Raw genomic sequence first — 13,328 nt, 5'->3', positions numbered from 1 at the left:
ACCTCAATCAACTCTATTGGAAAAAAATCTAATAATCTGATTTAAAAATGGGCAACAGGTCTGAATAGACATTTCTCAAAAGAAGACATATAAATGGCAACCAGGTATATGAAAAAGTGCTCAACACCATCGTTTATCAGAAAATGCAAATCAAAGCTATAATGAAATATCATATCATCCCAGTTAAAATGGCTTTCATCCAAAAGACAGATAATAACAAATGCTTGCAAGGATGTAGAGAAAAGGGAACACTTGTACACTGTTGGTGGGAATGTGTATTAATACAGCTACTATGGAGAACAATATGGAGGTTTCTCAAAATTATAAAAATGAAAGTACCGTATGATCTAGCAATTTCACTGCTTGGTATGTACCCAAAGAAAAGAAATCAGTATATTGAAGATACATCTGCACTCCCAGGTTTATTTGAACACTATTCACAATAGCCAAGATTTGGAATCAACCTAAGTTGTCTTCAGCAGATAAATGTATAAAGAAAATGTAGTATATCTACACAATTGTTTCTAATGGAGGAACAAAGAAAATGGTTTACTGAGATAGAACCTACCCCTGGTGAAGATGGTATGAACATTGTTGAAATGAAAACAAAGGATTTAGAATTAGGTTACCAGAGGCTGGGAAGGATAGTTGGGTGTGGGAAGTGGGGATGGCTAATGGGTACAAAAATATAGTTAGATAGAATGAATTAGATCTAGCATTTGATAGCATAACAGGGTGACTATAGTCAAGAATATTGTATTGTATATTTTAAAATAACTAAAAGGATATAACTGGATTGTTTGTAACAGAAAGAAAGGACATATGCTTGAAGTGATGGATACCTCATTTATCCTGATGTGATTATTACATATTGAATGCCGGTATGAAAATATTTCATGTACCCTGTAAACATGTACACCTACTATGTACCCATAAAAACTAACAATTAAAATAAATAAAGTAATGGTAGATATGTTGGAAATAGCAACAGAACTAGAAGTAGAAGTGGAGCCTGGGACTGAATTGCTGCAACTTCATGATAAAAGTTGAATGAGTAAGAAATTGTTTCTTATGGATGAACAAAGAAAATAGTTTCTTGAAATGGAATCTATCACTGGTGAAGATGGTGTGATCATTGTTGAAACAACAACAAAGGATTTAGAATATTATATAATCTTAGTTGATAAAGCAGTGGCAGGGTTGAGAGGTTAAACTCCAATTTTGAAAGAAGTTCTGATGTGGGTAAAATGCTGTCAAATAACATAACACACTACAGAAAAGTATTTTGTGAAAAGAAGAGTCAACAAATAGATGCAGCAAACCTCACTGTTGTTTTATTTTAAGAAATTTTCCCAGCCACACCAACCTTCAACAACCACCACATTGATCAGTCAGGAGCTATCAACATCCAGGCAAGACCTTCCACCAGCAAACACCTTACAACTTGCTCAAGGTTCAGATGATCATTAACATTTTTAGCTATAAATTATTCTACATTAAGATATATATATCATTTTAATACATAATGCTTTACATACTTAATAGACTGCAATATACTGTAAACATAACTTTTATATGCACTGGGAAACCAAAAATGTCATGTGATTTTCGTTATTAGAATATGGCCTAGAACTGAACCTGCAATGTCTCTGCGGTATACTTGTACTTTAATAATTTTTCATGAAGTAGAATTTATCTGGGAATGAAAATGAAATGGGTGATGTTGAAGGTTTGAGGAGAGCTAAGAAGCTGTGAAACTGTCGTCTTAAATGGCATAAAAGTAAATGCATGTAGGGAATTGTGACGCAACTGGCAGGAAACACTAAGGCCCAATTTAGGTCTATAATTATTAATTTATAATGAAGTAATCAATTAGTTGAGCATTTTTCTCCGTTCATTTTATGTTGTACAAGTTTCAAGTGCAGAGAAGTTATAAAGTTGGATTAAACAGGTTTTGATTTTATTAGGTGACTACAACAAAGCTAGAGACAAGCCGGAGAGTATATGTGTTCAAAAAAGATTATAATAATTGACCATAATATTTAGACTTGTTTAGGAGCAGGGGGAAGATATCAAATATCTCAGTGACAGGAAAAAAATTAGTAGAATTCCTAGTTTGGAGGAGTGGAGTAATAGAGAAAGTGAGTTGAAAGGATAGACAGTAATGATGACCAAAAAGTGAAATGCAGGCAATGTAATCGTTCAGGGTTACATTTATTGTTAATAATAAGTCCCGGGGCAATATCATGTGAGTGTGTAGGTAAGGCAGAATGCAGGGGAAGATCATTGGAAGGTAAATTAAGGAAACAAAGGGCCTGAGAGTTATGTATGATTATGTACATGTATACTGAAATCACCAGAATTAAGACTGAAGTAGTGTGGAAAGAGTGATATGGAGCTGGGAACAGATGCCTTGGAAAACATGCGGTTGAATACCTGGGATCTGAAGATGATAAAAGCAAATGAAGAGTAGTAGGTGATATAATCCATGGAAATGAGATTCAAAGCTATATTTTTAGGAGACAAATTGTAGAATTTTATAAAAATGGCAAAGAGGAACAAAAGCATTTCTACTACACCTCCCAGCCTAACAATCACCACAATACCTTATACTACCCTAGAGGGCTGCAGGGAAAACACTGTCCTCAGGGAGAAGCCAGGCTTTTAATTTTTATTATAATTATGTTTTTAATTTGTTATAGCCATTTTCAGGGATCTTAACAACTTCAGTAAACTTAAGGCTCATAAATGGCTTTGCTATTACTAGCTTTTTAAAATAAAAATTTCTGCAGAAACATGTTTAGGTAAGCAGATTCATTGGCTAGCTTGTTTTATTTTATAGTACAATGAATTAAGGAAAGCTTTGAGAGAAGAGGTTGAAAAAAATAGGATATTTTGCTGCTCATGGTCTTTAAATTACACATGACATTGTAGAAGATTTTCTGGAATTGAGAAGAAGTGTGAGAAGTAGATAGACTAGAATATATTCAGAGCTTGATTAGATTAGTGGGTATGTGGAAGAAATGAGTTATCTGAATGTCTGGTGTTTCTAGGGATGAATCTATAACAGTATTTTTGAGATTTTTTTTCCTTGTAGATTCAGGACTGGAGAGGCAGGGAAGAGCTAGATCACAGGGAGATTTATAGAGTGGGGCCAGGAACTTAGTTATATTTTCAGAGTAATGTTAAGCCACTGAATAGTGTGTGCCGATGTTAGGAGTAAAGGTGTGACAGAGAATAGAGTAGTAGATCACCAAATTTTACTTTTAAAAAACATGAGACTATCTTTTGGATATAAAATAGTCCTATAGGGCAGTCCCCTTCCCCACACAAAAAAGATTAATTATAAGGATGTTAAATCAGTTCAGGTAGAAAATAATGAGCATTTAGATTATAGTTTAGATGAACACAAGTAGAACTGATCTCAAGTTGATATTTAACAAGCCATGCTAATACATCAGGAGGAACCAAGGATGATCCCAAATATTTGTCTTTGACTATGGCATGTGCACTTCACTAAGGTGCAAACAATGGGAGATAAACGTTTGAAGAGACTAATGATCAAAATTCTGTTTTGGACAATTAAAGTTTGAAATGCCAAACAATAGAAAAAAAGGGGCACTCTTCCCTACCTCATTTTATGAGGCCAGCATCATCCTGATACCAAAACTTGGCAGAGACACACACAAAAAAGTTCAGGTTGACATCCCTGATGAAAATCTTCAATAAAATACTGGCAAACCGAATCCAGCAGCAGATCAAAAAGCTTATCCACCACAGTCAAGTCGGCTTCACCCCCGGGATGCAAGCCTGGTTCAATATATGCAAATCAATAAACGGAATCCATCACATAAACAGAACCAATGACAAAAACCACATGATTATCTCAATAGATGCAGAAAAGGCCTTTGATAAAATTCAACACCACATTCATGCTAAAAATTCTCAATAAACTAGGTATTGATGGAACATATCTCAAAATAATAAGAGCTATTTATGATAAACCCACAGCCAAAATCATACTGAATGGGCAAAAGCTGGAAGCATTCCCTTTGAAAACTGGCACAAGGATGCCCTCTCTCACTGCTCCTATTCAACATAGTATTGGAAGTTCTGGCCAGGGCAATCAGGCAAGAGAAAGAAATAAAGCTATACAAATAGGAAGAGAGGAAGTCAAATTGTCTCTGTTTGAAGATTACATGATTGTATATTTAAAAAAACCCATCATTTCAGCCCAAAATCTCCTTAAGCTGATAAGCAACTTCAGCAAAGTCTCAGGATACAAAATCAATGTGTAAAACTCACAAGCATTCCTATACACCAATAACAGACAGAGAGCCAAATCATGAGTGATTTCCCATTCACAATTGCTACAAAGAGAATAAAATACCTAGGAATACACTTACAAGGGATGTGAAGGACCTCTTCAAGGAGAACTACAATCCACTCCTCAAGGAAATAAGAGAGGACACAAACAAACTGAAAAACATTCCATGCCCATAAATAGGAAGAATCAATATCATGAAAATTGTCATACTGCCCAAAGTAACTTATAGATTCATTGCTATCCCATCAAGCTACCATTGACTTTCTTCACAGAATTAGAAAAAACCTACTTTAAATTTCATATGGAACCAAAAAAGAGCCCATATAGCCAAGACAATCCTAAGCAAAAAGAACAAAGCTAGAGGGATCATGTTACCTGACTTCAAACTACACTACAAGGCTACAGTAACCAAAACAGCATGGTACTGGTACCAAAACAGATATATAGAAAAATGGCACAGAACAGAGGCCTCAGAAATAACACTACACATCTACAACCATCTGATCTTTGACAAACCTGACAAAAACAAGCAATGGGGAAAGGATTCCCTAATTAATAAATGGTGTTGGGAAAACTGGCTAGCCATATGCAGGAAACTGAAACTGGACCACTGACTTACACCTTATACAAAAAGTAACTCAAGATGGATGAAAGACTTAAATGTAAGATGTAAAACCATAAAAACACTAGAAGAAAACCTAGGCAATACCATTCGGGACATAGGAATGGGCAAATACTCCATGACTAAAACACCAAAAGCAATGGCAACAAAAGCCAAAATAGACAAATGGGATCTAATTAAACTAAAGAGCTTCTGCACAGCAAAAAACTATCATCAGAGTGAACAGGCAACCTCAGAATGGGGGAAAATGTTTGCAATCTATCCACCTGACAAAGGGCTAATATCCAGAATCTACAAGGAACTTAAACAAATTTGCAAGAAAAAAAAAAAACATCAAAAAGTGGGCAAAGGACATCAACAGACACTTCTCAAAAGAAGACATTTATGCGTCAAACAGACATATGAAAAAAAGGTCATCATCACTGGTCATTAGAGAAATGCAAATTAAAACCACAATGAGATACCATCTCACACCAGTTAGAATGGCAATCATTAAAAAGTCAGGAAACAAAAGATGCTGGAGAGGATGTGGAGAAATAGGAATGCTTTTTCACTGTTTGTGGGAGTGTAAATTAGTTCAACCATTGTCAAAGACAGTGTGGGATCTAGAACCAGAAATACCATTTTGTCCAGCAATCCCATTACTGGGTATACACCCAAAGGATTATAAATCGTTCTACTATAAAGACACATGCACATGTATGTTTATTGCAGAACTATTCACAGTAGCAAAGCAGAACCAACCCAAATGCCCATCAATGATAGACTGGGTAAAGAAAATGTGGCACATATACACCATGGAATACTATGCAGCCATAAAAAAGGATGCATTCATGTCCTTTGCAAGGACATGGATGAAACTGGAAACCATCATTCTCAGCAAACTAACACAGGAACAGAAAACCAAACACCACATGTTCTTACTTATAAGTGGGAGTTGAACAATGAGAACACATGGACACAGGGAGGGGAAAGTCACACACCAGGGCTTGTTGTGGGGTGGGAGGCTAGGAAAGGGATATCATTAAGAAAAATGCCTAATATAGACGACAGGTTGATGGGTGCAACAAACCACCATGACGCGTGTATACCTCTGTAACAAACCTGCATGTTCTGCACATGTATCCCAGAATTTAAGTATTAAAAAAAAAATTGAACCGTAAAGAAAAGAAAATCTGTTTCTACAGGAACTTTTATTTTTAAAATGCTGGCTATAATAAAGCCATATCCCAGGGTTTTAAAACAAGGATAATAATAATAATAATAGTAGTAGCAGTAGTAGTAGTAACAGTTGTAGTAGTAGTGGTAAAGCAAATTTGCAAGCCTTAAGGATATTGAAGTCTTTAAGGTCCTGAAACAGGCTGTAACAGTTAACAAATAATTGGAATGAAAAATAAAAGGCACACTTTGTTTCCCATTAAGATTCAGCCACACTGGCCTTTTTTTCTGTTCTTTGCAATGTAAGCTTGTTACTTTCCTAAGTTTATGCACAAGCTGTTTCTCTACATGTAATGCTCTTCCCCTTTTGCTCTTTTTTTCCCGATTTACGTATCACTTCAGAAAAACTTTTTTTCCTTACAAGTCAATTTCAGCTGGAAAACCTGCTGTATCCAACATTTCAGTCCATTTGAACTCTCTGCATACTACTTAACAATACCTGACATTGCTTTGCTCAAAAAAAAACCTTAAGTTATATTCACTGGTCCAATCCCAACATTCCAAAGTAACTAACACCAATTAGTGCTCAATATATATTCCTTGATCTTGAAGAATGCAGAAAGTGGATGTTAAGTATTCTTACCACAAAAATGATAGCTATGTCTAGTAATGCAGTTGTTAATTAGCTAGATTTAACCATTCCACAATCTGCATATACTTCAAAGCATCATGTTGTACAGAACAAATACATATAACTTTATCTGTCAATTTAAAAAAGAAATCATTTAAAAAAGGAAAATTTATAAATTTACACACACACACACACACGCACATATATATTCACTGAATGAATGAGAAAATGGATGAACGACTGATGAGCAACAGTTTGACCCCAATCCTCTCTCTTCACATCATAGCCATAACCCACTCTCATAACCCACCCCAACTCCAAGCACAGTGGGATTCCTTTTAGTATATTTTAAAGTGTTAGGCTCCTTTCTGTATCAAAGGCCTTTACACAATATTCCCTCTCTGCATGTAACACCTTTCTGTATATTTTCCACCTCACCCAATCAACTTGTGTTTATCCTTCAAATTCCAGCTCAAATATCCCCTCCTCAAGGAAATCTTCTCTGTATTCCATGACAAGGGAACTCTTTCATTACAAAGTTTCATGATATGATATGCTGGCTATTTTGAGGGGCTTACCAGAGCTTTAGTTTTCTTTTTCACTTATTTTATTTTCATGTTTCTTGACAACAGAAGGGTAAGCTCCACAAGGTTGGGATGATGCCTGTTTTTACACTCAATTGTATCTCCGTCAACTAGACAGGTATTTGGTCTTGGCTCAAAATTATATATTCTTGATTCAACCTCTGGAGCTCATTTAATTGTCTAAATGAAAACAAAAATTAAGTTCCCTAAAAGCAATCAATAAGTCATCAGCCCAAGTCTACATATTTCCTTTCGTAGTCTGTGCCTGAGCTAAGTCAATAATTAGAGCATTTCGAGCTCTAATGGACCGTGGACAGCAACTGCTTAGCCTAGTCATCAGCTCTCAAAAAAGCACATGGAAGCCAGACCTTAATTAAAGAGCAGAGCTGTACCAACAGTCCAGTAATCCTTCTCCATACTTGAGTGCTTCCAATAGTAGTTGATAGGAAAAAACTGGAGGTAGCAAGACTAAACTGCCTCGCAGGTTGAGGGCCCATGTTCATTCTAGTGGCAGGCAGATAATTTCTGAGGCATCTGACCCTCAAACCTTATGATGTGTCTTTTGTTGTCAACAAGATAGGTCAAATATTTTTTATCTCTGCCCCTTATTCTATCCTTTGCTTCCGTTAAAGTTGTATCTTTTAAATACAGATTAGACTGGAAATTGTGGGCTATGCCTATTCTCCAGAAAACACTGGTCCTGGTTCTACTCCATCATAATGAATTTTGTTATTTTTAATGAAGTGATAATTGATAATGAATCAGACCTTTAAAAATATCATTTGAACTTAATAAGGAATATTTGTCACAGTATTTTTTCTCATTTTGGTTTTCTTTAAATTATTGCAGGCCAGCAGAGTAAAAGTAAAAAAAAAAAAAAAAAAAAAAAAAAAAAAGAAAGAGAAAGAAAGCCTTCTACTGAAGAGTTATGGAGACCTATTTAGAAATTCTGAGTTACCTGAGCTCTATTTGGCAGCAGAAAATGGGTTTGGAATGGGTCAATACTATTTTGCTTTGAAAATAAATAAATAAATTTCACTTTCTCTTACCTAAAAAGAAAATAATATCCACAAAATGAGAATTCAACCAGATGTCAACATTTGGAGCACCCAGCATATATATACCAACCTGTATTCTAAGCACTTACCGTATGTTATTTCATTTAATCTTAAGAGTAGCCATATATATTTGTATTTTTCTTATACTTGAGACTCAGAAAATAAATCTCTTGCTAAAGCAAGTGCCAAAAGTGAAATTCGAACTCCATATTGATTTTTACTGCATGAACAGTAACAGAAAGAGTCAAAAACACTAAGATTAAACAATAACCCTTGCTAACATGGTTAACATCTGTTGAACAACAAGAACAAACAAACAGTATAATAAGCAAGTGGGAGAATTATGGAGTTTATTTCTGACCCTCTCTGGTGGTGCATCTAAACATGATAATTCCCATTTAGCAGTTACAATAACCAACTGTTTTCTTTACTTTGCAATTCAAGAATATTCAGGAAATAGAATATCAGATGTTTTAATCATGAAGCTTATAAACATCCTGCTGTTGTCAACCAAAAACACCTTCACAGTTGATTGTTACAGCTCAACTTCATCCATCCGTACCTGAATAATGTTTGACGCAGGATTTTCAGTTAGGTATTGAGCTATAAGTTGCTTTTATTTAGCTTTTATAATTTCTGCCAAAGACTAACTAAATCTCAGAGTAAATGATGAGATGATCATTCAGCATGCATTTTGTTTAGTGTTTAATATGCCTCAGATGAAATCCACTGAGACAATTCTCTCAGTGTTCCACCTTCTGTTTATACTGTCTTTACATGCAACATAAATGTGTTCTTGAGCCCAGATGGACTCTAGAAATAATACTTGACCTGAGGTAAAATAATTTTATGTAATACCATGTTATGTTTGAAATTTATAAGATTGTGATATTGGATTTTACAGCTCTATAATGTATTCAACATGCAAGTGAACTATTTTTGGAATCATTGTGCTGAAATGTAACTGATGGCTTTGGTGGAATAATTTAGCCTTAAGTGAAGCATATAAAAAAAGAAGGCTTTAATTTGCTGATGTTTGGGCTTCAGAAGCTCTTAAGAGTGTAGCATAATTTTGTTAATGACTTTTGGCTATCATTTGCTTCAACTTTGAACAAAATACTTTCAATGCAAATGTTGAAATATGCTATAAAATTTTAAGAATTAAGATAGATGCTTATTGGCATAGAAATTCCAAATAGGTAAAACAGAATTAAAATGTCTGAAACAGATTAAGAACAAATACGAATCAAGTGGGTTATAAGGGTTTTATATATATGAAGAACTCTAACAAATCAATAAGAAAAAAATAAACACATAGAAAAATGCCAAAAGACATGAATAGGAATTCATGAAAAAATAAATATGTAACACAAATAAAATATGGAAAATATTCAATCTCAGTAATAATTGAATATATGCAAATGAAACCTGTCACATAATATTTTAACTTGAATAAGTCAGTACAGATTTTAAAACAGATAACATTTATTGATAAAGCTATTCAGAAATGGGCATTTCATGCCAGATGAGTGAGGGTATAGTTTGGTACAAACTTTAAGTTTAATTTGGAATAACTGTCAAAATCCTTAAAACACATTTAACTTCTGTCATAACATTTCAGTCAATTTCATGCCAACTCTGTTATCTGGATGGGTCCAAAATTCTAGATGAGTAAGACAGAGAGAGCTATCAAAGTAGCAGGTTATTAAGTTACTCAACATTTTTCATGATCCATGCTTTCTTCCAAGCAGCAATGTCTTTGGAAGACATTGGCAAGGAAAACAGATATTGAATTCTGTAATATATTACTTAGACTTGTTGGATCACAGCAGTTTAAGCAACATATCAGATATTCTAGGGCTTTCCTGAGCATGCAGACTATGTTGAAACTTTTATGTGTTTAAATCCTCTTGTCTTCATTTGATATCTGCATGTTTTGCAGAGAAGCTAACAAGACTAAATGTGAGCCTACCTTTATTGTATTATATTTTACACTGTCTTATGATTCTAAATGCTATTACTAGAAGACTGGAGTCATATTGTCTGGGTAATGCAGAGTGGAGTCAGATTTGCCTTAACTAAACAGAGAAGTTTGTTTCTAGCAGGTGAGATTTTTAGTTTTCTTGACGTCTCCCATTTTAAATAATAAATTTGTTTCAGAAAAGCTTCAAATTTGCAGGAAAAAAATTGAAGATAATACAGACATTTTCCATGTACTTTACACTCAGTATCCCTGATTATTAAAAACTTTATATTTATATGGTATAAAACATTTATTAAAAAATCATAGTTTGTAGGTTTCCTTCTATAAAAATATCGTGGTCTTTACCTATTCAATCCCCATCCCCCAAATTTTGACAGGTCGTGGTCTGTTTTCCATTTTTGCAGTTTTGCCTTTTCCAGAATATCACATAAATGGTCATATATTGTAGCCTTCTCAGAGCAATTTCCTTCACCTAGTAATATATGTTAATCAATCATTCATGTCTTTGCTTGGTGTGATTGCTAATTCTTTTCTGTTGCTAAGTTAAGTATTCCATTGGATGGATGTACCCCATTTGTTTATCTATTGGACAATATCATTTATGTTTCTGGTGATTATAAATAACTATGATTTCTCCCTTCAGAAATGAAGGAGAAATAAAGATATTCTTAGATGAAGAAAAACTAAAATAATTTGCCACTCACAAACAAATCATTAAATATTTACTAAAGGAAGTTCTTCAGACATAAAGAAAACTATAGCAGAAAAAAAATTTGGGAAGTAAGAAAGAAGAAAGAAAAGTGAAAATACAGGTTCATACAACTGATTATTCATCTCATGGGTTTTAGAAATTATATTTGGTAATTGAATCACAAATTAGTATGCCATTTGATATCAAGGCAATGATATTTAATATTAATAGTAGGGAAGGTAAGGGGATATTAATAGAACTGTTTCCACAATGCACTCAAAGAGGCAAAATGTTGATATCTGGAGGGTATAATAAGATTATACACATATATCCTTATATCCCAGAGCAAACACTGTGAAAAACATACAAAATAATACACTTAAAAGTACTGTCTATAAGGTAAAACTCTAAAAAATGTTCAAGTAACCCACAGGAAGATAAAAAAAAAGAGAAACAGAGAAATGAGTACCAGAGAAAATAAGCAGAAAACAAATAATAAAATGGTATAATAAGTTCTAACATATCAATACTCTTCTTAAATGTTAAATGGTTTAAATACATGAATCTAAAGAGACTGGCAAAGCAGATTTTTTTTTAAAATTAATGACCCAACTATTCAACCACAAGCTTTTAACAAGAAGCTCTATTTTCACTTTAAAATTAACAAGGTAAGTAGGTTGACAGTAAAAGGATGGGAAAATATATTATTCAACATTAATGAAAAAAGTAGGAGTAGCTCTATTAACATCTGATAAGGTAGACTTCAGAGCAAAGAAAATTGTGAGACAAAAAAAAGACTATATAATGATTAAAAGATCAAAGATCAGTCTACCAGGAAGATGTAATGACCTTAAACGTGTACACTTCACATATTAGGGCCTTAAAATGTATGCAGCAAAATTGTTATCACTGAAATAAATGATAACAAATCACTCATGATAGCTGGAAACCTTAAACATCCTCTTTTCAGCAACCGATAGAACTACTGGGCAAAAAAATCAGCAAAGATATACAATAACTGAATCAGCCAATAGAATCTGTGTGACATTTATAGAACATTCCAAATAATAACAACCAAATGCATATTCTTATGACACACCCATGGAATATTCTCTAAGAGAGACAATATCCTCAGCCATAAAACTTTAATACATTTAAAATTTGAAAACTTACAGAGTGTATTCTCTGGCAATGTAAAATCAAATTAAAAATCAAATAATAAGACAAAACCTAAATACGTAAGATACTAAACTACATGGTTCTAAATAAATGATGGGTCTTAAAAGAAAATTAGCTACATGTAGAACTACAAGAAAAGCCAGTTGCTATATATCAAAATATATGAGATGAAGCTAAAGCAGTGCTGGGGGTATATTTATAACACTAAATGTTTACAGTAGAAAAGATTGAAAAAAACATTAATCAATAATCTAAATCTGTCCTAAAGAAACTAAAAAAAAGAGAAAAAAAATACCCAAAGCTAGCTAGAGAAAGAAATAATAATACAAAAATCCTTGAGATTCAAAACAGCAAGAGAAAATACAAGTGAAAAAAGATGATTCTTCAAAAAAATCAATACAATTGATAAGAATCTAGCAAGACTGACATAAGTAAAAAGAAGATACAAATCACCAATATCAATAATGAAATAAGATATATCACTTAAGATACTATAGCTATTAAAAAATATTAAATAAATACTATTAAAAACTTTGTACTGTGAATTCAAAAAATTATAACAGACCAACTCTGTGAGAAGTTAAAACTACCAAAACTCAATGAAGATGAAATAAACAATCTGAAGTGTCCTGTAATCATGGAAGAAATTGAATTTAGAAATTAAAAACTCCCTGTATAGAAATACTCAGCCCCAGTTGGTTTCAGTGGAGAAGTCTATCAAACATCAAGAAAGATGTAACACCAATTTTATACTCTCTCTTCAGAAAATAGAGTTCATTACCTTGATACCAAAACAAAGATAACGCAAAATAAGAAAACTATAGATCAATATCTCATGTGAAAAAGGAAGTAAAATCCTCAACAAAATATTGGTAAATAGAACCCAACAACATACAAAGATAATTATGTACCAGGATCAATTGGAATTATTCCATTTGTACAAGCCAAGTGCAACATTAGAAAATCAATCAATGTAATTTCATCACACCAATAAAGAATAATTGTATGATCATATATAGTAATGTAAAGAAAAGCAAGAAAAGCATTTGATAATATTTGACACTCATGCATAATAAAAACACTTAGGAAACTTA

At 33.4% G+C, this 13,328-nt stretch overlaps 1 non-coding gene across 1 annotated transcript; it reads right to left on the bottom strand.

Annotated features, from left to right (window-relative positions):
• Positions 1-2,694: 2,694 nt before the first annotated feature.
• LOC112209667 (small nucleolar RNA SNORA33) lies at positions 2,695-2,828 on the bottom strand. Its single transcript, XR_002944490.1, has one exon. It is a non-coding gene; the product is annotated as a small nucleolar RNA SNORA33 (small nucleolar RNA).
• Between the last annotated feature and the right edge of the window lie 10,500 nt (positions 2,829-13,328).

The sequence above is a fragment of the Pan troglodytes genome, chromosome 5 (genome assembly GCF_028858775.2).
Source record: "Pan troglodytes isolate AG18354 chromosome 5, NHGRI_mPanTro3-v2.0_pri, whole genome shotgun sequence".
NCBI lineage: Eukaryota > Metazoa > Chordata > Mammalia > Primates > Hominidae > Pan > Pan troglodytes.
This window is presented reverse-complemented; position numbering and strand designations above follow the sequence as displayed.